General features: G+C 44.2%; 1 protein-coding gene across 6 annotated transcripts in view; it reads right to left on the bottom strand.

Annotated features, from left to right (window-relative positions):
• Window positions 1-990, bottom strand: part of LOC110148568 (zinc finger protein 211-like) — a 34310-nt gene extending 33320 nt beyond the window's left edge. For 2 of the 6 annotated variants that reach the window (XR_002317202.2, XM_070450978.1), the window contains exon 1: window positions 785-986. The gene's annotated coding sequence lies outside the window, so the exon portion shown is untranslated. Of the gene's footprint in view, window positions 1-620; window positions 664-784 lie in introns of all 6 variants that reach the window. The other 4 variants (XM_020910610.2, XM_070450977.1, XM_070450979.1 and 1 more) reach the window with 4 other exon arrangements.
• Between the last annotated feature and the right edge of the window lie 23286 nt (window positions 991-24276).

The raw sequence follows: 24276 nt of genomic DNA, 5'->3' as shown, positions 1-24276 counted from the left end.
TAACTTCCTGGATCAGGGATTGAACCTGTGGTCTCCTGCATTGGCAGGTGGATTCTTTACCACTGAGCCACCAGGGAAGCCTTATTGTTAACTTCTGTATCCTAGTCTTCAGTAATACCTCTTACCAGCTGTGTGACTTTGGAGAAGGGCTCAACCTTCAGGTGACTCACTGTCCTCATCACCCCTTTTCTAGTTGGGGGAAAACTTTAAAAACTCTAACTCAGACTGTGTTCCTCCTCTGTTCACAACCCTCCATGCTTCCAAGCACCATAAGAACCTAGGTACACCTCCTCCAACTGCCATTCCAAGCTCCACTCCCCAGTCACACTCTGTGTGGGGAGTGTGTGTCCTGTCATGTACTGACAGGACATGAAGCCCAGGTTTCCCCAACAGTCCTGGACCAGAAGCTCCTCCAGGTCTTTGCACACACGATCTCTCTGCTTGTAACACTCCCACATCTCATCACACTGACTTTCGGAAATGGGCCCTCCCTTCTCACACCCTTGCAGGTGCTGGACCCTCTGACCTAGGCTGTGGTAATTCGCCCATGCTCCCCATATGTGGTGTTTTAGGATTCAAATGTGGGAGTGGTTCAAGTGAGGGCCTGAAGATCTCAGTACCAACTCATGCCAGGTCCATCAGTGAGGCCTCTGTGATCTGAGCCTGTGGGTGAACAGGGACGGGAATGACATGTGACCAGTGTGGGAACTCCAACATCACCCCTTCCAACCCAACCCTAACGTGGGTCCTCCCAGGCGGCCCCCACTCCAAGCCTCAGATTCACCTCTGTGCAGTGAGGACAACAGTTTCTCTCGACCTTTCAGTCTCTGATTGACTCAGACCCGACTCAGCGATCAAGAGCTATGGCGCTGGTGAATCTGCCCCAAGGCAGCCAAAATGACGGCCACAAAGAGAGGCCGGAAGTTCCGCCCCTATCTTTTGCCAAATATGGCTCACCCCTCTCCCGTGCCTTCATTGGGTCAGCACTGCCGGTGTTCAGCGCACAGCACTCTGGGTAATATAGTCATCTCTCCTTACGCGGCGGAGAGCGAGTATCCCATCCATTCCTAGCCGCAGAAAAGGAGCTTTGCTTTCTCTCAAAAGAAAGGCACATGGATTTGTGAGCAGTGTAGTCTGCAGTCGATCACCAAAGTGTTAATAAAGATTATTTCACAGTTCATCGAGGTCAGCATGCTCTTAACGGCTAAGCGTTTTTTCCGATGCTCCAAAGACTGCAAATCCAAGTGATCATTCCATGGTGTCACTGAGACTCAGAGTGCTTCCACACGTAGCTGGGAGCTAATAAACGTAACTTGTTGCTCTTCAAATGCATGTAGCCTAAAGTGTTAATCAGTTTTGTGCATTTCAGTATGTTCTGTCAAGAACTAAAGGGGAAAAGCCAGATCACGTAAGATGCAAGAAGGATGTTTGGAGGCCCTTCAAAGAAGTAGCCACACTGAGAATGATATTTCCAAAAGTGATTCTTTTTCATTCTTGAAAATATTGTAAAGAGAACATGTAGAGTTACCAGAATAGTGAAAGTGGACAGAGATCTGTAGTGTTATGTTTTTTCACTGATCTAACAAATGTTCTCTGAGCATTATTGTAGGTGCATGGGAGACATCATGAAACAATTGAGACAAAAACTCTTGCCTTCAACGGAGCTTATATTATATTCAAGGAAAACAGACAACAGGGAAGAAGTACCTGAGGACTTCCCTGGGGATCCAGTAGTTAAGAATCCACTTTTCAATGCGGTGGACATGGGTTTGATTCCTGGTTGGGGAACTAAGATCCCACATGCCTCAGGCCCATACACTCTGCAACCCACGTGCCACAACTAGAGAAACCTGAGCTCTGCTAAGAAGATTGCACATGCAGCAACTAAGACCAGATACAGCTAAACAAATACATAATTGTTTTAAAAGACAGAGAAGAAATACTAAATTAAATAAGTAGAATGTAGTAGGCAGAATGGAGAGGAGTGTTTATGTGCTGAGAAGTAGGGCGGTAGTCTGTAATGTTACCACAAAGAGGCGCAGGACTGAAGACACCAGACTAGCTGCATCCCTCTCCCACCTGCTCCACCTGCTGGTTTTTAGGAATAGGACCTTTTGACACTAACAGGATTTGTTTGGTTTTTAACAACTCAGGGTTTTGTTTTTATATACATGTGTGCAGTAAGGGAGATCTCCTTAGTAAGAAGATAACTGAGTAAACACTTGAAGGAGGTGAGGAATGAGTCCTGTTGGGTTTATTGTTTCAGGCAGTTCCAGGCAGAAGAAACAAGTGATTTAGGGGCTTCAGTGGGTGGAGACTGGTGGGGGTTTGTGGTCACCTGCATCCTGGGGCTTCCTCACTGGATTCCTTAGTGGTGGAGGGACTAGCACCTCCAGGGGGACATTTCTCTGTTTTGCTTACTGCCGAGACCTCCAGGGATGTTAGTGAGAACTCTGGCATCTACCCTGCGGAGTCTGCAAACCTCCAGCCCTGTTGTCTGGGGCATGAGATAGCATTGTCTTTCCTAGGACACTTCTCTGAGTTTGATCTGTGAACCAGCAGCAAGAGCATCGCATGAGAACACTTTTTTTTTAAGGATTTTTAAAAATTATTATTTTATTTTATTTATTTAATAATTTTTGGCTGTGCTGGATCTTTACTGCTTCTTGAGTTTTTCCTCTAGTTGTGGAGAGCAGGGGCTACTCCTTATTGAAGAGCACAGGCTACTCATTGAGGTGGCTTCTTTTGTTGCTTCAAACAGGCACTAGGACACTCGGGCTTCAGTAGTTGTGGTTCCCTGGGCTCTAGAGCACAAGCTCAATAGTTGTGGCAAAGGAGCTTACTTGCTTTGAGGCTTGTGGGATCTTCCCAGACTAGGGATCAAACCTGTCTCCTACACTGGCAGCAGATTCTTTACCACTGAGCTGCCAGGGAAGTCCCACATGAGAATACTTAAGGACTCTCAGTTGTTTGAACCTAGACCTACTGAATCAGACATTCTAGGGTGAAAGTCCAAAAATCTGCCTTAAAGGGGCTCTAGGTCATTTCATGAAAGTTTAAGAACATTGTCTCCATCTGCTGTGATTTCTATGAATGTGAATCATGCGGTTTTTGTTTGTTTTTTGCTACTAACAGGAATCACTTCTAAAGGCACAGGAATTTTGAACTGAGGTTGCAAAATGCGTTTGTAAATGTTATTTTTCCTAACACTTTAACATATAAAATGTCAACCCTATACACGTTTCTAAAATACAAAGTGAAAAGTCTGATAATTTTAGCTTCTGGAGCAATGTTTGCAAGCTTCTATTATCCTTTTAGAACTGAGTCTTCACATGTAAGTCTTGCTCTATGTGTGTGTTCAGATATATTCCTATACACATTGTTTTTCTTTGTAAAAATAAAGTTATACTTTGAATGCTGATTTGCAGTTCGCGTTTCTCCATTTATCTTGGTCAACCTAAAGCTACCTCTTTATTTAACTCAAAATCTCCTTACGGACACCTTGTGCGCCACAAGCCGCCTCCTCCTTTTAAAAGCTGCCTCGTGTCATTGTCAGTATGCACCATGGCTGCCCAGAAGAGGTGGGGTCAGCCCTAGTTGGGGGGGCTTTTGCGACGGTGGCTTAAATCCGCTGGACCGCTCTGCCAAAGCCATGAAACAGGAGGTCCTGTGAATGGCAGGTGCTCTCCGACCTCCAAGGGGTGGGGAACACGGTTTGAGAGAGTGAGAGAGGCTGGTTGGGACGCCTTTCAGGTCTTAGCGCTCAGATGCGTCCGGGTCTGGCCTACTGGTTTCGTGTTCCGTTGTGGTCCCCATCTTCACTTCCAGGAGCCTGGCAGTGACGTCGCATCACCTCGCCGCGGCTGCGCCCTGCGGTCCTGGCCAGGTTTCCCTAGATTGTGCGGACAGGTGTGAGGGCGAAGGGGCCGCTCGATCCGCGCTCGGGGGCGCCCTCTACTGGCAGGAACTGGCCAGGCTGTTGTGGGTCCCCAGGGAAGGCCTTCCGCGGCGCTGACCTGACCCTGCTGGGGCCTGGGCGCCGGAAGTCACTTCCTAATACTTTTCTGCTTTTCTCTCGAGTCTTAGAGCGAAATTCACTGGTAGAATCTGTTGGAAAAGTCACGAGTCGGGATGGCTGTCGCTAGCTGGCTGGCCGCTCCTCGGTCGCCTCCTGGCGGCCGCTGTTCAAGGCCGGAATTCGGTCTAGTAGGCCGCCTGGAACATTTGGCCTGTGAAGACAGATGTAGAGACTCAAACTCTGGAGCCAAAAGTAAAGATTTAGTCTCAGGACGCAGCTCTTGAGAGAGTGCTGGGAGCTCAGCTGTTGAGACCAGCACTGGGCGAGTTAGGCCTGGTGCCCAGAGGAGCCAGGGACTTAGGATGGCACCCTATCCTAGGAGGGCACCCTTGAGAAGGCTCAGCGCCCTCTCAGGGGCCTGTCGGTACCCCTCCTAGCAGTTTATCCACAAGAGCTGATAGGGAAAGTTGAAAAGAACCTTAAAGTCTTCTGTGGGTCCGATGTGCCTGCGGCTAGTCACTCAGAACCCTTCTACCAGCAACTGTCAGCTGCTGGCCCTCTGGAGAAAGGGCATGCATGCTAAGGCACAGTGTTACTTCCAAGGGGTGGTCTCTCTGGGGTCTCCACGTGATGCTCAGGGTGTTCAGAGAGGAGGTCTCTCCCTCCTCTCTGGTCAGGATTTCAAATGAATTCATCTGGTCAGGATTCAAATGAATTGCATACTGTGGACCTCTGCAACCTCCATTCAGCACTCAGCCCCCAGCAACTGTTCTCACCGGGCCTTATACAACCTTGTCCAGAAGCCACCCAGTGTAGTCTTCTGCCAAAACGCCAAGAGAGCCCATACAGATTTCTTTGGCTGCCTCTCTACACATATCCCATTTTATGGGAGGCCCACACACAATTGCCTGAGCAGCTCCAGGCTCTCATCCCTGTTGCCTCCACCCTATTCTTTCTGGGCTCTACTTCCATGAACAGTTTTGGAAAATGTCTGGGCAACTGGATGACTCAAATTATGGTTTGTCTGACTTTCAGTGGTCTTAATCATAATAGTTTGCTTCCAAGTAATTCTGATTATCCCTGGTTTTGAAACCAGATTAATCATTTTGGGGAAAGTTTTATTTCACTTCATATTATGGATTTATCTTTTTACTTCACCAATATTCCCTGGGGTGCTTACTTACTGAGTCTGTGAAAAATTAATAGTGACTTCTGTTAACATCTCACTCCTCTCCATTTAAAGAGAACTGGGACTTAAGCTTAATAACCAATCCTTTTTTGAAAAATCAGTGTTTCATTTACACAGTTCTTTTTCTTATTGCTTTCATTGCATTGTCAGGTATTTTTTAAGCTGCATTAAAATTTACATCTTTTATTTGTTTTCATAGAGTGGTTGCACTTAAGATAAGAACCACATTTATATTCATACCAATTTTTCCCTTAAAGAAAGTCTACTACATATGAATGAGTTCTGTTCCAAGAGGTCATTCACAAGTCCAATTTGTTCATAAATCCAACAAAGTTAGCCTATGTACCTAAGAAACACAATTGGCTACATAGTACTATACTATAATAGATTTATAATACTTTTCACACAAATATGTACATAAAAAATAAACAAGCACAAAAAATAAAGGAAACATTTTTAATCTTACGTTACCTTGAGAAGTACAGTAGGTTCAGTACAACAGTTGGCCTAAGGGGCTGGCATGCACATTCACATCTTTGAAAGTTTGCAACTTGTAGGGGACTTACTGTCTGTGCATTAGTTTGCTAGAGCTGCTATGACAAAGTACCACAAAGTGGGTGGTTTAACCAACACAAATTGATTGTCTCACAGTTCTGGAGCCTGGAAGTCCAATATTAAGGTATTGGCAGATTGCCCTCTCTCCTTGGCTTGCTGTGTCCTCACATGGTTGTCCTTCAGTCCATGTTGTATGTATCCCAATCGCCTCTTCTTATAAGGACACCAGTCATATTGGATTAGGGCCCACTCATGTGACCTCCTTTTACCTTAATTATCTCTTTAAAAGCCGTGTCTCCAAACACAGTCACATTCTGAGACACTAGGGGTTACAGCTTCACCATATGAATTTTGGGGAAACACAGTTTCACCCATAACCTAGGGAAATGTGACATGCACATAGGAAATTTTAAAATATTTAGATTTTAATGAATCTTTCTGAAGCTGATACCTATGTAACTAACTAGCACTAAAGGCAATACAAAAGAATATCAGCAGTACCCACTGTCCTGAGTGGGCTTCCCAGGTTATTCAGTGGGTAAAGAATCTGCCTGCAATGCAGGAGAAGCAGGAGTCATGGGTTCGATCCGCAGGTCAGGAAGATCCCCTGGAGGAGGGCATGGAAACCCACTCAAATATTCTTGCCTGGAGAATCCCATGAACAAAGGAGCCTGGCGGGCTGCGGTCCACAGGGTCACAAAGGGTTGGACATAACTGAATCAACTGAGCATGCACATTGTCCTGAGTGGTCCATCCAAGTCACCATGGGATCCTCCCCCAACACCAAGAGGAATCTAATATCCTAATCTTAAAAGTCAGTATTATTTGACTTTTGAATAGTTTTTCCTATGGTTTATGAGTCCCCAAAATAGAATTTGGTTGTAGCTGTTATTGATCGTTGTATGACTGGAATCATGCATTATGTGCTCTGTTTGGCCTTATATCTTCTTCAAAATAAATGCTTGTAAGCTTTGTCCATGTTATTCCATGTATCTGTGTATCATCCATTTTCACTGCTGTTGAGCAAGCAATTTATCTATCCACTCTATTGCTGACGCACCTTTGTATTGCTTTCAGTTACCAGTAATCATAATGATGCTGCTGTGAAAGTTTCTGTCCATGAATTCTGATGCATATTAAAATGTATTTTTATAGCAGTTTATATCTTCATAAGGAAGATATAAATATCTTAAATATTTATAAACTTAATAGCAGAACTTCAAAATATAATAAGGCAAGAACTGACCAAACCAAAGGATGATAGACAAATTACAACCATAATTGGAGATGCTAACATTTCTTTGTCATGAACAGTTACAAGTGGACAAAAAAAGTACAAAAATTTTATCTTGACTTAGTGGCTTGTATAAATAATTCATCAACATTACCTGAACATACATTCTTTTTCAAGTAAAGATAGAATGTTCACAAAGATAGACACATATGAGGTGAAAAAATAAGTCAGCAAATTTCAAAAGACTGAATACATAAAATGGAATGAAAGTAGAAACCAAAAGCTAACATGTCTAGAAAGTCCTTTATAAATCAAGCAAAACATGCTTTTACATAACCAATGGATCAAAGAAATAACAAGGAAAATTAGGAAATTAGAAATGAATGATAATTAGAAACAGCATATCAAAATTTGTGGAGTGTGGCTAAAGCAGTGCTTAAGGGAATGTTGCAGCTTTTTTTTTTTTGCCACCCAAGCAGTCTGTGGAATCTCAGTTCCCCAAAACAGGGAACCTGCACTCCCTGCATTAGAAATGCAGTCTTAACCATTGGACCACCAGGGAAGTCCCAGGAATGTTGAAGCTTTAAGTGTTTATATTAAAAAATAAGATCTAAAAACAATTATTTAGTTTTCCATTTTAAAAACAGAAAATCAAGTTAAATCCAAAGTAAAAATAAAGAAATAACAAATATAAAAGCAGGAAAAGAAAATCTACAGTAGAGAAAATTAACAAGCAAAAGCTGGATTTTTTGAAGATTGATAAAATTGATAAATATTTACTAAAATTGATCAAGAAATAAAAAGAAAATTCGAATTACCAACATCAAGAAAGAAAGGTGGGGCATAGCTACAGATCTAGAGGAGTAAAAGGATAACAAGTGATTATTCTTCCAGGAAGAAACTTATAGGTCCAAATAATTTTCCTGGTGAATTTCATCAAATATATAAGGAAGATATTTTACCAGTGTTACATAAACTCTCAGAAAATAGGGAAAGGGGCAGCTTTTCCTGACTCATTCTATGAGGTTAGCATTAGACTAATACTACAACATAATAACAAAACATACAGATTAATGTACATTATGAACATAGATATAAAAAATCTTTAACATTTTTGGAAATCAAATGTAACCAAAAATGAAAAGATGCTCTACCATGGCCAAATGAAATTTGTAGCAGGAATGCAAAGTTAGTTTAATATTTAAAATCAGTGTAATTTACCATGTTAAGAGAATAAAGGAGAAAAGCTATGTGAATATCTCAAATATGTGTAAAGTGACTGACAAAGTTTAACATCCCTTGCCAAAAAAATAAAATCTGTCAGGAAGGTAGCAATTGGAAGGATTTCCTTTGTCCCAAAGCAAAGCAGGGCTGTGGAGTTATCACAAATTTCAAGAGATTGTGCCTTGAAACATGAAACTTTTAAACTGCTGTGCATCTTGTCCTTGCATGTGAGAGAGGATCACTCACAGAGAGTGGCTGGCCAAAGGACTCAAACAGAAGACAAGGCCTGATGGGGTTATGCTGACAATTGATCTCTGTCCTACATCTGAGGAAAGCAGAGAAGAGGTGGCCAGTGGGTGTCTTATGAGTTGAGCCAATTCAGACCTCCTACTATGGATTGCGTGTGCTCATCAGAGGTGTGCCATGGTGCTGAGTCCCCTAAGGACTATAAAAGTGGTCACCCACAATGCCCACACGAAGAGGAGGCACCACAGTCTCTCTGGAATCAGACAGAGTTCAAATCCTGGCTTCTCTGCTACCATGCCTGTGACCGGAGGAAGGTTCTAAAGGTTAAATGCTGTTTTAATTTGGAAACTATACAAAAAGAATCAAAGAAAACCTGACTACCTGGAAAAGATGTTGTGGGGTGTAGCATCTGGTCAGGTCAGGTCTGGGTGCTGTAGCCCCAGCTCAGAAAACTCCCCAGCTGGGGGTGCTGGGGACTTGTGACCAGGAGGTGACACGCCTAGTGAGGTCCCAGGAAAGGGTGGTATCTGGTAGCCCTGAGCTCCTAGCATGAGACTGGGAGGGTGTGGAGGCAAACTGTGGGGTCAGTGGTGGCCACGTGAAAGGAAGAGATGGGGGTTAACTGCACCCCATGCTGCTTGGACACTCCTTCCCCATCTTAGCATGTGCCCTGCTGCAGTCATCCTGGGCCACCTGGGTGCAGCAGCATCCGCAGGAAATGAGCCCACCCCTGTCTTGCCATCACTGTATCTCTTACACTGACCTCGAGTAAGCCAGGCCCCACTTTGGCAAGATCCAGGTTACTCCAGCACTTGGCTCTACACGGGCTCTACCTTCTGTGACTCACAGAGAAAAGGCCAATGGACCCAGAGGCAGTAACTACTGCAGCTACTACTGTCCCAGGTCAAGTGCTGAGGAAGCTGAAGACTCCATGCCCTGGTGGTCCCCGTTCAACTGGCATCAAGCATCAGTAGTCCTGAGCCATTCCCACTTAGCACAGGGGGCATCTGGTGCCAGACAACTGCAACCAGGTGTGGGAATCCCAAAGGGACAAGGGAAGGGCCACTGGGTCCTGCCACTTGCCCTCTGGTACCTTTTCCCCATCCTCTGCTAGCATGACCCCACTCAGTCACCCATTCCAGCATCAGGCCAAACAATGCATGGTTTGCCTTGGTAGGGCAAGTATCTAGCAGGCAGCTCCAAACAGAGTCCTGCACTCCCAGGATCAGAGGACAAACACAGAGCTTTCCAAGGGTAATGTTCTTAGCATGGTTCTGCTCTCCCCCTTGCCAGCTCCTGTTCCAGACTAGCTGTCACCAACTGACCATTTTCCTCCCTCACTTCCACCGGCCAGCCACTCATTGCTTCCTCATCACTTACTCAGCTGGACTCAACCAGTCTGCAGACTCAGCCTACCTCCCAGCCTGCTCTGGGATTGGGTGTAACCGACAAGGGCACTGCTCTCCTCTTCCAGGCTTTTATCTCCTGGCTGCCCCCAGGAGCCAGTGCCAGCTCCCTCCCATTTGACCAGGCCCAACCCAGCGTGGAACAGATTCTAGCCTCTACCAATCCACCTGCATCTCCGCCAGGACCCCTGCCCCCAACTTTGAACCTTTCCTTTAGCTCAGGAGTCACCTCGTTCACATCTGAAGTCCCTGATAGGCTACAGCAGGGAGTCCCTCTCCCCACTGGCCCTGACTTTACTAGCCTATCCATCACTGCTTTTGCAGTTGCTCTCCCAGCAGACAAGGAGTCAGCCAACTGGGCATCCAAGCCCTCCTTGGACTCTGATGAAACTGGTATGGCTACATTGCCCCCTTCCCAGGCTCCTCCTGACAGACTCCCCCCTGAACAGTTTTGATATCACTTCCCCTTTAGGAAACATGGAAATCCCAGTACAAGTTCAAAACTTAACCTCTACTGCAGCCCAGGTACCCCATGGGGACTTAACTCAGTTTTTGCATGTATGACATCCCTATGTTCCACCTTTGGCATCACTGTCAACACCCAGCCAGCCTTTGCTGGTACATCTGGTGTTTTTCCCCATTTGCCCACCTGCTACTTCTCGCCCCAAGCCATCAGCTGGATGCCCAGCACCAGGCACAGCTCACCTTTAGTTAACACCACTCCAGACCCAAATCTATTCATGGCACATGCAGCTCCTTCAGGTAATGACAGCTCAGGGGGTCAGTGTGTTTGCCCCCAGGCCCCAGCTCCATGTCTGAAGCACTCAGCTTTAGGACAGAGCTGAGCACCACTACTCTTGTTGGGGGAGGCTTAGGACATGAACACCAGGGTTCTGCTAGCCTATAGTGCCTCTGTTAAAATTAGAGAGGCCAGCACTACTGAAAGCCAAACTTAACTGGGAGACACTTTTCTTTTTGCCTAAAGTCAGACCACCTGGGACTCACCCAGCCAAAGCATACCTGTTCTTGTTAGAGGAGATAGCATCACTGAGAAGGAGCATGTATCAGCCTCCTTCCTGTGTTCAAATCACCCAGAAACCATGCAGCCAAAGCACATCAGTTGCAGTGGGTGGTGTCAGCACCTTGCCTGTATTTGGAGATCCTACATTTCCCTACAATGAGAACACCCGGGTTCCACTTGTCCAGAACACAGGCATTGCAATGGAAGAGGCCAGGATGGTAACTGTGATGCTGTAAGCCTTCTCTTGCTGTGTCTGGTCAGAGTGCTTGGGACCCACAGGACCAGAACAAACCTGTTACTCCTGGAGAAGCCTGCACCACTAAGAAGAAACACGTACTCGGAAGTACTTCTCTTCATGCCTTCTGTCAGATACCTCTGGGCCAATGGCCACAGAATATCCATTGCAATGTGAGGGACTGGCACCACATCTGTAGCTGAAGAAACCACTGTCCACGAATACAGTAAGAGCATCTGGGGTGCATGAGTCCAGGGTACAAGTGGTGTAATGGGAGGAGACAGCACCATACCTGCATTGGGACACACTTCTAGTTCCACCACCATTCAGAGCTGTGGCGGAGGCAAGAGGGTGGTATACTCCTGACCAGAGCATACCTGTTGCAATCAGATGGGACAACATCATACACCTTCAGAAAGACACCTCTAGTCTTACCTTCAGTCAGAACACCAGGGGCCTATCCAGCCAGGGTACCCCTTTGACTTTGTAGGAGCTGAAACCACTGAGAAGATACCAGTTTCATGCATTTTTTTTCACACCTTTGACCAGATCAAGTGTGCCTCTTTGGTGGATCCAACAAGCAGTCGCCTTGCCTATGGGGCATCTTAATCACCTACCCAGGGATTCTCTGGGAACAGAAGTGTGGTGGACAAAGTCATTTCTTCTCGTGCAAGAACTAGGATCTCAGCAACTAGGAAGTGAAAGTTTCCTCTAGAATGGCAGGTGAACTCTGTCCCCCATAAATGGATCTTGCTTTGCTGGGAACAGTCTCGATCCTTCTAGTTATGTCAAACAAACTTAACCTGTTCTGTGTTCTCCAAGAACCAGCTAGAGGCCAGACATATCAGGGTGATGTCTGTGTCTGTATCAAAGGTTTGTGGATCCAGGTGTACTGGTTACAAGTTAGCACACTAGCTTGAGAAGTTCCACTCTAGAGAGATGAGACAGATCTGTATGTATCAACTATGCAACACTGGTTTCAACTGTTAGCCTGGAAGACTTAAGCTCTAGGTCAGCTTTCCTTGAGTCTTGGAACTGACAAGACAACCATTGCTACCTACAACTGTCTCCCTTTCCTCTTACCCATTGGCTTCAATGGGTTGTTATCTTTCTTTCCCAGGTATAATGTTATACATAAATTGTTCTTGTTACTTGGTTCTCAGCTCAGGTGTTTTTGCTCTTTTTTAAAAAAATTGGAGTATAACTGCTTTACAATATTGTGTTTGTTTCTGCTGTACAACAATGTGAATCAGTTATATGTATTCATATATATCCAGGCTTCCCTGGCAGCTCAGATGGTAAAGAATCTGCCTGCAACGATCCTGCGCTAGACCCTGTACCTACCTGATGTGTGTCTCCTGTCCAAGTACCTGGGAGAAGATCACTCACAGAGTCAGCTGCATGTCTTAATTAGAAAAGAAATGCCTGATGGTACTATGATGACAGCTGTTGGCCTCTGCAAATGTGAAGGTAAGAAAGAGAAATAAAAGGCATGGAGATTAAAGCATGAGTGAAACTAGCTTCATTCATAGAAAACATGGTTGGGTATGTAGAACATCCTAAGAAATCTACAAAGAAACTACAGAAGTGAGGTGATTTTAGCAAGGTCTCAATATACAAGATCATATACATGTGTGGCTCAGACAATAAAGAATCTGCCTGCAATGCGGGAGACTGGTGTTCCATCCCTGGGTTGGGAAGATCCCCTGGAGAAGGGCATGGCGACCCTCTCCAGTATTCTGGCCTGGAGAATCCCCATGGACAGAGGAGCCTGATGGGCTACAGTCCATGGGGTCGCAGAGTTGGACATAACTGAGTGGCTAAACAACAACAATGGAAGACCTATAGACAGAAAACTATGAAACAGTGGTTGCAAACTTTTTCTTAAAAGGCCAGATAGTAAATATTATAGGCTTCATGGGTCACATGTTCTCTGTCACATAATCTCCTCTCTGTGTGTATTAAAACTCATTAAAATTTTGACATGATCCTTAGTCCAATGGTCTTATCAAAACAGGCTATGTGTTGAATTTGGCCCAATGGTCCTGGTGTGAGCCCCTAGTACAAAATGTTGCTGAAAGGAAAGAAGAAAGACCTAAATATATGGAGACATATACCATCCTTGTGCCCTGGAAAAGTTAATATTGGTAAGTTACCAATTTTGACAAAGACTCTGAAACCTAGTATATGGAACTGTTGTAAGAAATATTGGTGCCTTTGGGACATAAGGGTTTTTAAGGCAAGTGGATCCTGTACCTACCTAATGTGCATCTCCTGGAAGAAGATAACTCCCAGACAGCTGTGTGATTTCCTGCAAGGGTCAATTAGAAGAAATAATTTTCCATGGAGAGGTGGTCCCTCACTACATCATCTGAGGAGACTGAGGCCCAGTGTAGACAATGGTTCGCTCACAAGTTGGACCAAATTTGACCTCCTAGTCGGTAGTCCATGTGCTTGTTACAGGTGAATCATAGTGCTAAGCATCCAAAGGACTACTTAAAAAATAATATATGGGATGTCCCCAGAAGTCAAGTGGTTATGACTCTGCCTTCCAATGCAGGGTGTATGGGTTCAATCCCTGGTTAGCAAATTAAGATCCCACATGCCTCACAGTCCAACCAAAAATAAATAAGTCTCAGAAAATTATTTTTTTAAAGTGAAAAGTAATACATGACATGTACATGACAAGGAGGCACCCTACTCTGATGGCTGGTATTATGATCTATAGAATTAGTCAGCCTGTGTGAAGTCCTACCAGGGTTACTGCCATCTATGTGAGCTGAAGAAAGTTCTAGGATTTAAATAGTTTTATCCAATTTGTAAAAATAAGAGACCCTGCCCTCCAGGAAGGGCTGATGTGGAGTGCAGCATCCCGGCAGGTCAGAGGACCTGGTTCCTACCTCAGAAACCATCCCAGCCCAGCTGCTGCTACTCTAGGCTGGCGCCTTTCCAGGGTGGCCACATAGGTGCTCACCTTCAGGGTTTGGAGGGGCACTACAGAGGTTCCTAGGGCCTCCCTGGTGGGGAAAGACTGTAAAGAATCCACCTGCAATGCAGGAGACTCAGGTTCGATCCCTGGCTGGGGAAGATCCCCGGAGAAGGAAATGCCTACCCACTCCAGTATTCTTTTTTTTTTTTTTCCATTTATTTTTATTAGTTGGAGGCTAATTACTTTACATCATTACAGTAGTTTTTGTCATACATTGAAATGAATTAGCCATGGATTTACATGTATTCCCCATCTCAGTCCCCCCTCCCACCTCCCTCTCCACCCGATCCCTCTGGGTCTTCCCAGTGCACCAGGCCCGAGCACTTGTCTCATGTACCCAACCTGGGCTGGTGATCTGTTTCACCCTAGATAATATACATGTTTCAATGCTGTTCTCTTGAAACATCCCACCCTCGCCTTCTCCCAGAGTCCACAAGTCTGTTCTATACATCTGAGTCTCTTTTTCTGTTTTGCATATAGGGTTATCGTTACCATCTTTCTAAATTCCATATATATGTGTTAGTATACTGTAATGGTCTTTATCTTTCTGGCTTATTTCGCTCTGTATAATGGGCTCCAGTTTCACCCATCTCATTAGAACTGATTCAAATGAATTCTTTTTAATGGCTGAGTAATATTCCATGGTGTATATGTACCACAGCTTCCTCATCCATTCGTCTGCTGATGGGCATCTGGGTTGCTTCCATGTCCTGGCTATTATAAACAGTGCTGCGATGAACACTGGGGTGCACGTATCTCTTTCAGATCTGGTTTCCTTGGTGTGTATGCCCAGAAGTGGGATTGCTGGGTCATTTGGCAGTTCTATTTCCAGCTTTTTAAGAAATCTCCACACTGTTTTCCATAGTGGCTGTACTAATTTGCATTCCCACCAACAGTGTAAGAGGGTTCCCTTTTCTCCACACCCTCTCCAGCATTTATTGCTTGTAGACTTTTGGATAGCAGCCATCCTGACTGGCATATAATGGTACCTCATTGTGGTTTTGATTTGCATTTCTCTGATAATGAGTGATGTTGAGCATCTTTTCATGTGTTTGTTAGCCATCTGTATGTCTTCCTTGGAGAAATGTCTGTTGAGTTCTTTGGCCCATTTTTTGATTGGGTCATTTATTTTTCTGGAGTTGAGCTGGAGGAGTTGCTTGTATATTTTTGAGATTAATCCTTTGTCTGTTGCTTCGTTTGCTATTATTTTCTCCCAATCTGAGGGCTGTCTTTTCACCTTGCTTATAGTTTCCTTTGTTGTACAAAAGCTTTTAAGTTTCATTAGGTCCCATTTGTTTATTTTTGCTTTTGTTTCTAAAATTCTGGGATGTGGGTCATAGAGGATCCTGCTGTGATTTATGTCGGAGAGTGTTTTGCCTATGTTCTCCTTTAGGAGTTTTATAGTTTCTGGTCTTACATTTAGATCTTTAATCCATTTTGAGTTTATTTTTGTGTATGGTGTTAGAAAGTGTTCTAGTTTCATTCTTTTACAGGTGGTTGACCAGTTTTCCCAGCACCACTTGTTAAAGAGGTTATCTTTTTTCCATTGTATATCCTTGCCTCCTTTGTCGAAGATAAGGTGACCATAGGTTCGTGGATTTATCTCTGGGCTTTCTATTCTGTTCCATTGATCTATATTTCTGTCTTTGTGCCAGTACCATACTGTCTTGATGACTGTGGCTTTGTAGTAGAGTCTGAAGTCAGGCAGATTGATTCCTCCAGTTCCATTCTTCTTTCTCAGGATTACTTTGGCTATTCGAGGTTTTTTGTATTTCCATTCAAATTGTGAAATTATTTGTTCTAGTTCTGTGAAAAATACCGTTGGTAGTTTGATAGGGATTGCATTGAATCTATAGATTACTTTGGGTAGTATAGCCATTTTAACAATATTAATTCTTCCAATCCATGAACACGGTATATTTCTCCATCTGTTTGTTTCCTCTTTGATTTCTTTCATCAGTGTTTTATAGTTTTCTATGTATAGGTCTTTTGTTTCTTTAGGTAGATATACTCCTAAGTATTTTATTCTTTTTGTTGCAATGGTGAATGGTATTGTTTCCTTAATTTCTCTTTCTGTTTTCTCATTGTTAGTGTATAGGAATGCAAGAGATTTCTGTGTGTTAATTTTATATCCTGCAACTTTACTGTATTCATTGATTAGCTCTAGTAATTTTCTGGTAGAGTCTTTAGGGTTTTCTATGTAGAGGATCATGTCATCTGCAAACAGAGAGAGTTTCACTTCTTCTTTTCCTATCTGGATTCCTTTTACTTCTTTTTCTGCCCTGATTGCTGTGGCCAAAACTTCCAAAACTATGTTGAATAGTAGTGGTGAGAGTGGGCACCCTTGTCTTGTTCCTGATTTCAGGGGAAATGCTTTCAATTTTTCACCATTGAGGGTGATGCTTGCTGTGGGTTTGTCATATATAGCTTTTATTATGTTGAGGTATGTTCCTTCTATTCCTGCTTTCTGGAGAGTTTTAATCATAAATGGATGTTGAATTTTGTCAAAGGCTTTTTCTGCATCTATTGAGATAATCATGTGGTTTTTATCTTTCAATTTGTTAATGTGGTGTATTACATTGATTGACTTGCGGATATTAAAGAATCCTTGCATTCCTGGGATAAAGCCCACTTGGTCATGATGTATGATTTTTTTAATATGTTGTTGGATTCTGTTTGCTAGAATTTTGTTAAGGATTTTTGCATCTATGTTCATCAGTGATATTGGCCTGTAGTTTTCTTTTTTTGTGGCATCTTTGTCTGGTTTTGGAATTAGGGTGATGGTGGCCTCATAGAATGAGTTTGGAAGTTTACCTTCTTCTGCAATTTTCTGGAAGAGTTTGCCACTCCAGTATTCTTGCCTGGAGAATTCCATGGACAGAGAGGAACCTGGCCGGCTAGTGGTCCATAGGGTGGCAAAGAGTCAGACATCACTGAGTGACTAACATACATATACATACAGAGGTTCCTAGAGGTTGGTGTCCTGCCGGGAGCCATTATGGGAGATCCCACCCATGACGAGGTCAGGAAGAAAATACCGGACAGGCAAGGCCGTCCAGGACCCCATCCATGACGAGGTCATGAGGAAAAAACCTGACAGGCAAGGCTGTCCAGGATATAAGGGACCCTCCAGGTTGGCCTCGGCCTCTACCCCACCCTGTATCCTCCCCTCTTTTCTGCTGTTCTTGTTTGCCCTGTTGTGGATTCTTGTGTTGCCCGCCGAGAGCTCTCCTGCTCCTCTTTCACTGAATAAAGACCAGCTTAAAACACTAATTAATAAAACTCCTAGACGCTGGTACCCTATGAAAGGGCCAGGGATGAAGGAAATGCTTCAGTTCAAACCCTTTTGCTGGCATTCTGGCTTGTTTGATAAATGTGTGCTCTCATTGCACAAAATGCTCATGATTGTTCTAAACATCCTAAGCACAGTACGCTAACAAAAGAAACTATTAAGCATAGGTCCCTCCACGGGGTGAAAAAAAGCTCCACAAATAATAGTCACAAATGTGCCTAATAGAAAATACTTTAGATAGAGATTAGCTGGTGACTTCTTGCAGGTAGTTAACTTTTAGAGTAAGAGCCTGTTTTGTGCCATATCTGCTGTTTTTGCAATCCTTGGCATTTCTGTTCCATAAAAATGTAATCCTATCTAGTTTCCATGGAGATGACACTTAACAGAAAGAAAATAGATTAACCACAAAAAAGACAGGGTCGGCTTCTGAAGTTGCTTAAAGTTACGCCAGGTGCAAGCCATAAATTGTCAACAGGCCTGAAAGACAAAAGATATTATACATAGAGATTAACCATAAAAAAGGCCCTAATAGACACAGAGCCCTTTGGGGGGTGAGGAAGCCCTATTAGAAAATACAAAAGAATAGTGTTTTAAAAGTGGTTATTGGATCAACGTTTGATTGATGTTAATGTGCTGAGGTTGTGCAGTAGAAACTATTGTTAATATAGTTGGAGATCTAGAAAAATAAGAGTTTAGCCCTAGTGTAAAAACAATAAGATAATTGTTAATTTTAACCAAGAGTGCTAAACAGGGGCTGCCTCACCAGAGCCACAGAGTCTTTGTGTGCTAAACATTTTAGATGAATTTAGCTGAGAACTTCTGCAAAAAAGACTGACCTTTGTGTTAACAGGATTGTATTTCTATTATGTTGCAACCTGCTCTACCATGAGACTGCCACTTTTCTGTTTTCTACTGAGCTCAAGGCCAGAAGATAATGTACAAAACATCTATGGGAAAAGACTCTCATAAACAAAGAAGCATGCAGAGAACACCTGGTTTCGTGAAGCACAAGCTGATGTAACGTTAAACTAAGTCTGTGTGCTTATCTCACCCTTAGAAATGTACCAACTTCGGATATAAAGGCTACAGTGAAAAATAAAGCAACTGCCAGACTCTGCTGCACACTCCGGTCTGGTCTCTTTCTTTCTCTTTTTCTTTCTTTCTCTCTCTCATTCGCCGACGCCGTTCACCCTGAGGATTCCCCTGGATCCTGCTGTGGCTGGACCCCGGCAGTGTCCTGAGCCCGAAGCTACCTGCGTGTGGGTGGGGTGCAAGCTTGGGGGCGGTGTGTGAGATGTTGACATAGACTGGGGTCTTCTAAGGCTGTTGACTGCAATGAGGAGGCTGGGGGCTCTCGCCCGGTGCTGCTCTGTCCAGTGTCTCTCAACGCCTCAGCACTTGCTCTGCGGCGGCCTCCCTTACCCGCTGCTTTCATCAGTCACCCGGGAGACAACGCGGCCCTTAACCCCTCCCCATCCGGGCTCCCAAAACCTATCCCTCCCCGTGAGCCTGGTCCCCGACTCCAGGAGGGTCTGGGCGGCTCCAGGACTTTAGCTCGGAGCTGACACCGCCCTCCAGCTACCGGGAGGGAAAGAGCTGGAAGACCGAGAGGCAGTGATGCGCCTGGCCAGTCGCTGAGGCTGCAAACCCCGCGCCCGGGTAGGTGGGTGGACCCAGTTCTGCTGGCGTCGGAGCATCCACAGTCCTGAACAGCCCCCATATAGCGCCGGGGTCCATCTAGTACCAGAGACCTCCAAACACGTACTGCAACTCTGACGCGACGGAGAGTCCCGCTGGGGCCGTTGGGCCTTTGTTTGCCCTTTGTCATCTTTACTGCGAGCTCAAGGCTCGCGTGCGCTTGGCTCGCGCGCACTCTACTCAGCGCGCCGCTGTCACGCTTTCCAGGGGTGTCTCGTAAGCCTTGGGCGCGTGCTTCGCTGCGGAGGAGTCTGAAGCTAGGAAACCTCTCACAGTTCTTTATTCCACTCTAAGGATTTGCCGGCAGCCACAGTGCTCTTCAGGGCAACTTCTTTAGCCAGCCTCGCTCCCCGCCTCCCTTCACTTCGCCCCTAAGAGGCCGGCCGTTTCCGATTCCACAGCCTCGGCGCTCCTCCCTGGGGCCCTTCCCCCCCCCCCCTTCCCCCCTCCCCCACCCCCACCCGTTCCAGGGGGGACTCAAAAGAAGCCGCCGCTGTCTACTTGCACCACCCACATGTTTAGTCACACGGGAGGGATAAAGATCGTTCCAGAAAGGCACAAATCCTCTCCTGTTTGCCACCTGAGCAGGTGAAGTCTTTGCAATCCAGTTACCCTTCCAGACCTTGTCCAAATGAGACTGACCTGCGAGCCCTGGGATAGGGGAGGAAAGGGGTGGATAAGGAGGAGAATGAAAAATGACAGAGAAGCTTGGTAAGAAAAGCGTCCCCGCCCTAAAGCAGGAGAAGTACCATCAGCATCTAAGTCCTTGGAGACTGGAGACCACTTCTCTCTGGTAGAGTCCTGCACCTCCTAAGAGAAACCTCCATTCCCAGCACCCAGAAGACACTGAGTAAGAGAGTGAAAACATCTTCTCTGAGCCCATCACCAAAGGTCATGCCATCCGCAGCTCTTACAGCCCTGCTGGAGGCTTCCCCTCTCCTTTAGAGGACTGATCTTGAGACAGGCTAGGACCTGGACTCTGCTGAAATGCTTGAACTTAGACACAGCTCTCTTCAAGCAACAAAATACAAAGAAACAGTATGGGACTAAAAACAACTTCATGCGTGCACCTTTGGGACAAATTTGCAGCAAAAGATTAAAAGAGAGCCAAAAAAATTCGCCACTTTTGAAGAGCCTGCAACAAAAGCAGGGAGTCAGTAGCAAAAGCAGGGTACTTTCAGTGAAACTCAAAGTGTTAGTTGCTCAGTCGTGTCCTTTGCGACCCCATGGACTGCACCCTGCCACGCTCTTCTGTCTGTGGAATTCTCTAGGCAAGAATACTGGAGTGGGTAGCCATTCCCTTCTCCAGGGAATCTTCCCCACCCAAGGACTGAACCCAGGTCCCCTGCACTCCATTTAAGGAACAAATTCAGGGAGCAAGCAAGCAAGGGAACCTGCTGTTTGTTCTCACTCCCCTCTGCTACAGAGGTAGCCCCAGTAAAGCCTTGCCTGAATTACTTGTCTGGCCTCTAGTCAATTTCTATTGGTTGAAGAAGGCCAAGAACCCTAGCCAGTAACAATCTGAATGTAGCAGGGATGTTTGGCCTGCTCTCAGCTTCCCAGGTGGCTCAGTGGTAAAGAATCTGCCTGCAACCCAGGATATTCAGGAGATGCTTTTTCAATTCCTGGGTCGGGAAGATCCCCTGGAGAAGGGAATGGCAACCCACTCCAGTATTCTTGCTGGAATAATCCCATGGAAAGAGGAGCCTGGTGGGCTACAGTTCATGGGGTTGTAAAGAGTCAGACACAACTGAGCATACATGCATCCTGCCCATACTGCTAAACAGGTATTTTTTAAAGTTTTGGTGAAGGCCACCCAGCTCTCCCACTTCCCTGAAGTCAGAAGAACACACAGAGAGTAAAGCTTCCAGATGCTTTGTTAAGAAGGAACTTTTCTCCCACATCTGCCAGTTGTTGGCTCTGTAAACAAAAATCTCCATCTCTCTACTGTTGTCACTGCTACTGTTTTGTTTTGTTTTTTTGGTGGTGGTGGTGCTATCCAAGCATCTCATTCTCTGTTGCCCCCTTTACCTCCTGCCCTCAATCTTTCCCAGCATCAGGGTCTTTTCCAATGAGTTGGCTCTGCCCATCAGGTAGCCAAAGTATCAGGAACTTCAGCTTTAGCATCAATCCTTCCAATGAATATTCAGAGTTGATTTCCTTTAGGATTGACTGCTTTGATCTCCTTGCTGTTCAAGGGATTCTGAAGAGTCTTCTCCAGCACCGTATGTCGACAGCATCAATTCTTCCACACTCAGCCTTCTTTATGGTCCAACTCTCACATCTGTACATGACTACTATAGCTTTGACTAGACAGACCTTTGTCAGCAAAGTGATGTCTCTCCTTTTTAATACACTGCCTAGGTTTGTCATAACTTTTCTTCCAAGAAGCAAGTGTCTTTTAATTTCATGGCTGCAGTCACCCTCGACAGAGATTTTGGAGCCAAAGAACACAAAATCTGTCACTGCTTCCACTTTTTCCCATTTTATTTGCCATGAAGTGATGGGACCAGATGCCATGACCTTGGTTTTTTGAATGTTGAGTTTTAAGCCAGCTTTTTCACTCTCCTCTTACACCCTCATCAAGAGGCTGTTAGTTCTCTTTACTTACTGCCTTTAGAGTGGTGTCGTTTGAATATCTGAGGTTGCTGATAGTTCTCCCAGCCATCTTGATTCCAGCTTGTGATTCATCCAGCCTGGTATTTGGCATGATGTACTCTGTATATAAGTTAAATAGAGTGACAATATATAGCCTTGACATACTCCCTTCCCAATTTTGAGCTAGTCTGTTGTTTCATGTCCAGTTCTAACTGTTGCTTCTTGACCTGCATACAGGTTTCTCAGGAGGCAGATAAAGTGGTCTGGTATTCCCAGCACTTTAAGAATTTTCCACATTTTGTTGTGATCCACACAGTTAGAAATTTTTAAACTTCAGATCAAGGGGGAAATTCCTAAATTGAATTTTTTGTGCAAACCAAACACAAAATAATGCAAAGGAAAACACCTTCACAAATACGAGATTACAAGAAACCTCTAAAGGTGTTGTGTTAATTTAGTTATTATTGTGGGCTTCCCAACTTTCCTTTCTATAATCTGCTTTGTGATGCCAGGGCTGGGACTCCTCACAGACTCCTGTGGTAGTTGGTCGCTCTTCCCAGGAAAATGGATAAACAAACTCTGGTATATCCATACAATGAGTCACCAGTACAAAATAAAATGGAATGAATGATGGACTTAGGTAACAACTTAGCTTGATCTAAAAATGATTATACTAAAAAAAATAAAAATAAAAATCATTATACTAACCCAAAAGAGAGGCATACAGAAGGTTACCTAACATATGCTTCCATTTGTATGAAATGGAAATGGAAAAACTAACTATAATGTCAGAAATCAGATCAATCCATTTGGTGAGCTAGATATGTGGAGGGACTGACAGCAAAAGAGCAAAAGAGAAAAAAAAAAAAAGCAAAAGAGAATTTTTAAGAAGATGAAACATTACTAGATCTGTATCTTAAATATTCTGTTATTTACCCCAGTGAATATATTTGTCAAAACTTACCATACTCTATATTTAAAATAACTGCATTTTATTTTATTACAGACTTCAAAGACTTAACCGGAAAAAACTGAAACAAGACTAAGGAGTATCATCCTAAAGTCGTTGTTTTATGAGTAGATTTTTACTACACAGATGAAATTGACCATGGTTGTGGTAGAGAAGGCTAAATTTCCTTCATAACTGTTACAAAAGTTTTCAGACATTAAAAAGTTATTGAGACAATGAAGTTAAATGTTAATGTAGAGGTGTAGCGGAGAATAGGAAGATGGAAAGCAGGGAAAAACAAGGCGAGAAAGAAGCAAATCAGCAAGCAATCTTGAGTGGATGAAAGACTTAGTGAATGACTATACAGGCAAGAGCCACAGGCTCTTTTTAGAACAATGCCAACATCCTCTAATAAAAACTTCATGGACCATGAGACCTGCAACTCCTGGACTAGAGAATCTGATCTCAGCCAGGTCAGTAAGACACATACACACACACACACACACACACACACACACACTCCTCCCCTACCAGCAGGCAGGTCAGCACAAAGAAAGAGCAGTTCAGCCCTTGGGGAAGATCACTCATGGGTGGGCTGTCCTGGCTCCCCATGGTTGGCAGTTCCCTGATCTATTCCCTGCTGTGTCTCTGGATTCAGTCAGCCCCTCCCACCCTAGTCCTTCAGAAATTGCCCCAATATAAGTTAGTTTTAGCTGCTCTAGATTTCCACGTGAATGACTCTTATGTAAGGCTTCTTCCATTTAGTAAACTGTTATTTTGATTCATCCCTGTTGTTTGTTGCCTGCTATCCAGAGTTCTGTCCTTGATAGTTGAGCAGTATGAATTCTCTGTGACTTGCTTTTCTGTCCTCTTGTGGGTTGGCACCAGAGGTATTTCCAGATTTTATTAAAAATAAAGCTCTTTGCAAAAGTGCAAGCATTTTTGTGTACACACGTTTTCATTTCTTTTGGTTAAATTATTTGATGTGAAATTGTGGTGTCAGAATAGATGTATGTTTAGTTTTACGAGAAACTGCATGACTTCTTTTTCAAAGTGGTTGTACCATTTTACATTCTAATTAGAAGTGAGAAGAGTTTCAGCTGCTCCACACCCCAGCACCTTTGAGCTATTCAACTTGTAACCTTTATCCTTTCTGATGGTTGTGTAATGGTATCTCTCACTGTGGTTTAATGATGACTAGTGGTGTTAAGCAATTTTTTAAAGGGTTTATTGAACATTTGTGAATCACCTTTTGGGAAGAGATTGTTCAAATGTTTTGTCCATTTTATACTGATTGGTTTGTCTTATTATTATAATTTTAAATTATTATCCTTAAAGGGAAAAGAGATTCAATGGGAAAAGTAAAATGAGAGTTAGGATTTAGGCATCTCATTTCATGATCAGTATTTTGTGTGAGGACAGGTACAGGGGCAGACAGGTGGAAGCCTGGCAGTTGGGACAGTAGGTCAATGTCTTATAATAAGGCAGTAGTTAGAATATGCAAGGTGAAAGTGACCAGCGGCAGGAGGGTCTGCAGTTGCCACTGAAAGGAAGAGAGAACAGGCAGGCTGGATGGCACTACAGTCTGCAGTGGCCTCAGATTTATCTCCAGACACGATGTG

This window comes from Odocoileus virginianus, chromosome 20, assembly GCF_023699985.2.
Source record: "Odocoileus virginianus isolate 20LAN1187 ecotype Illinois chromosome 20, Ovbor_1.2, whole genome shotgun sequence".
Lineage (NCBI taxonomy): Eukaryota > Metazoa > Chordata > Mammalia > Artiodactyla > Cervidae > Odocoileus > Odocoileus virginianus.
This window is presented reverse-complemented; position numbering and strand designations above follow the sequence as displayed.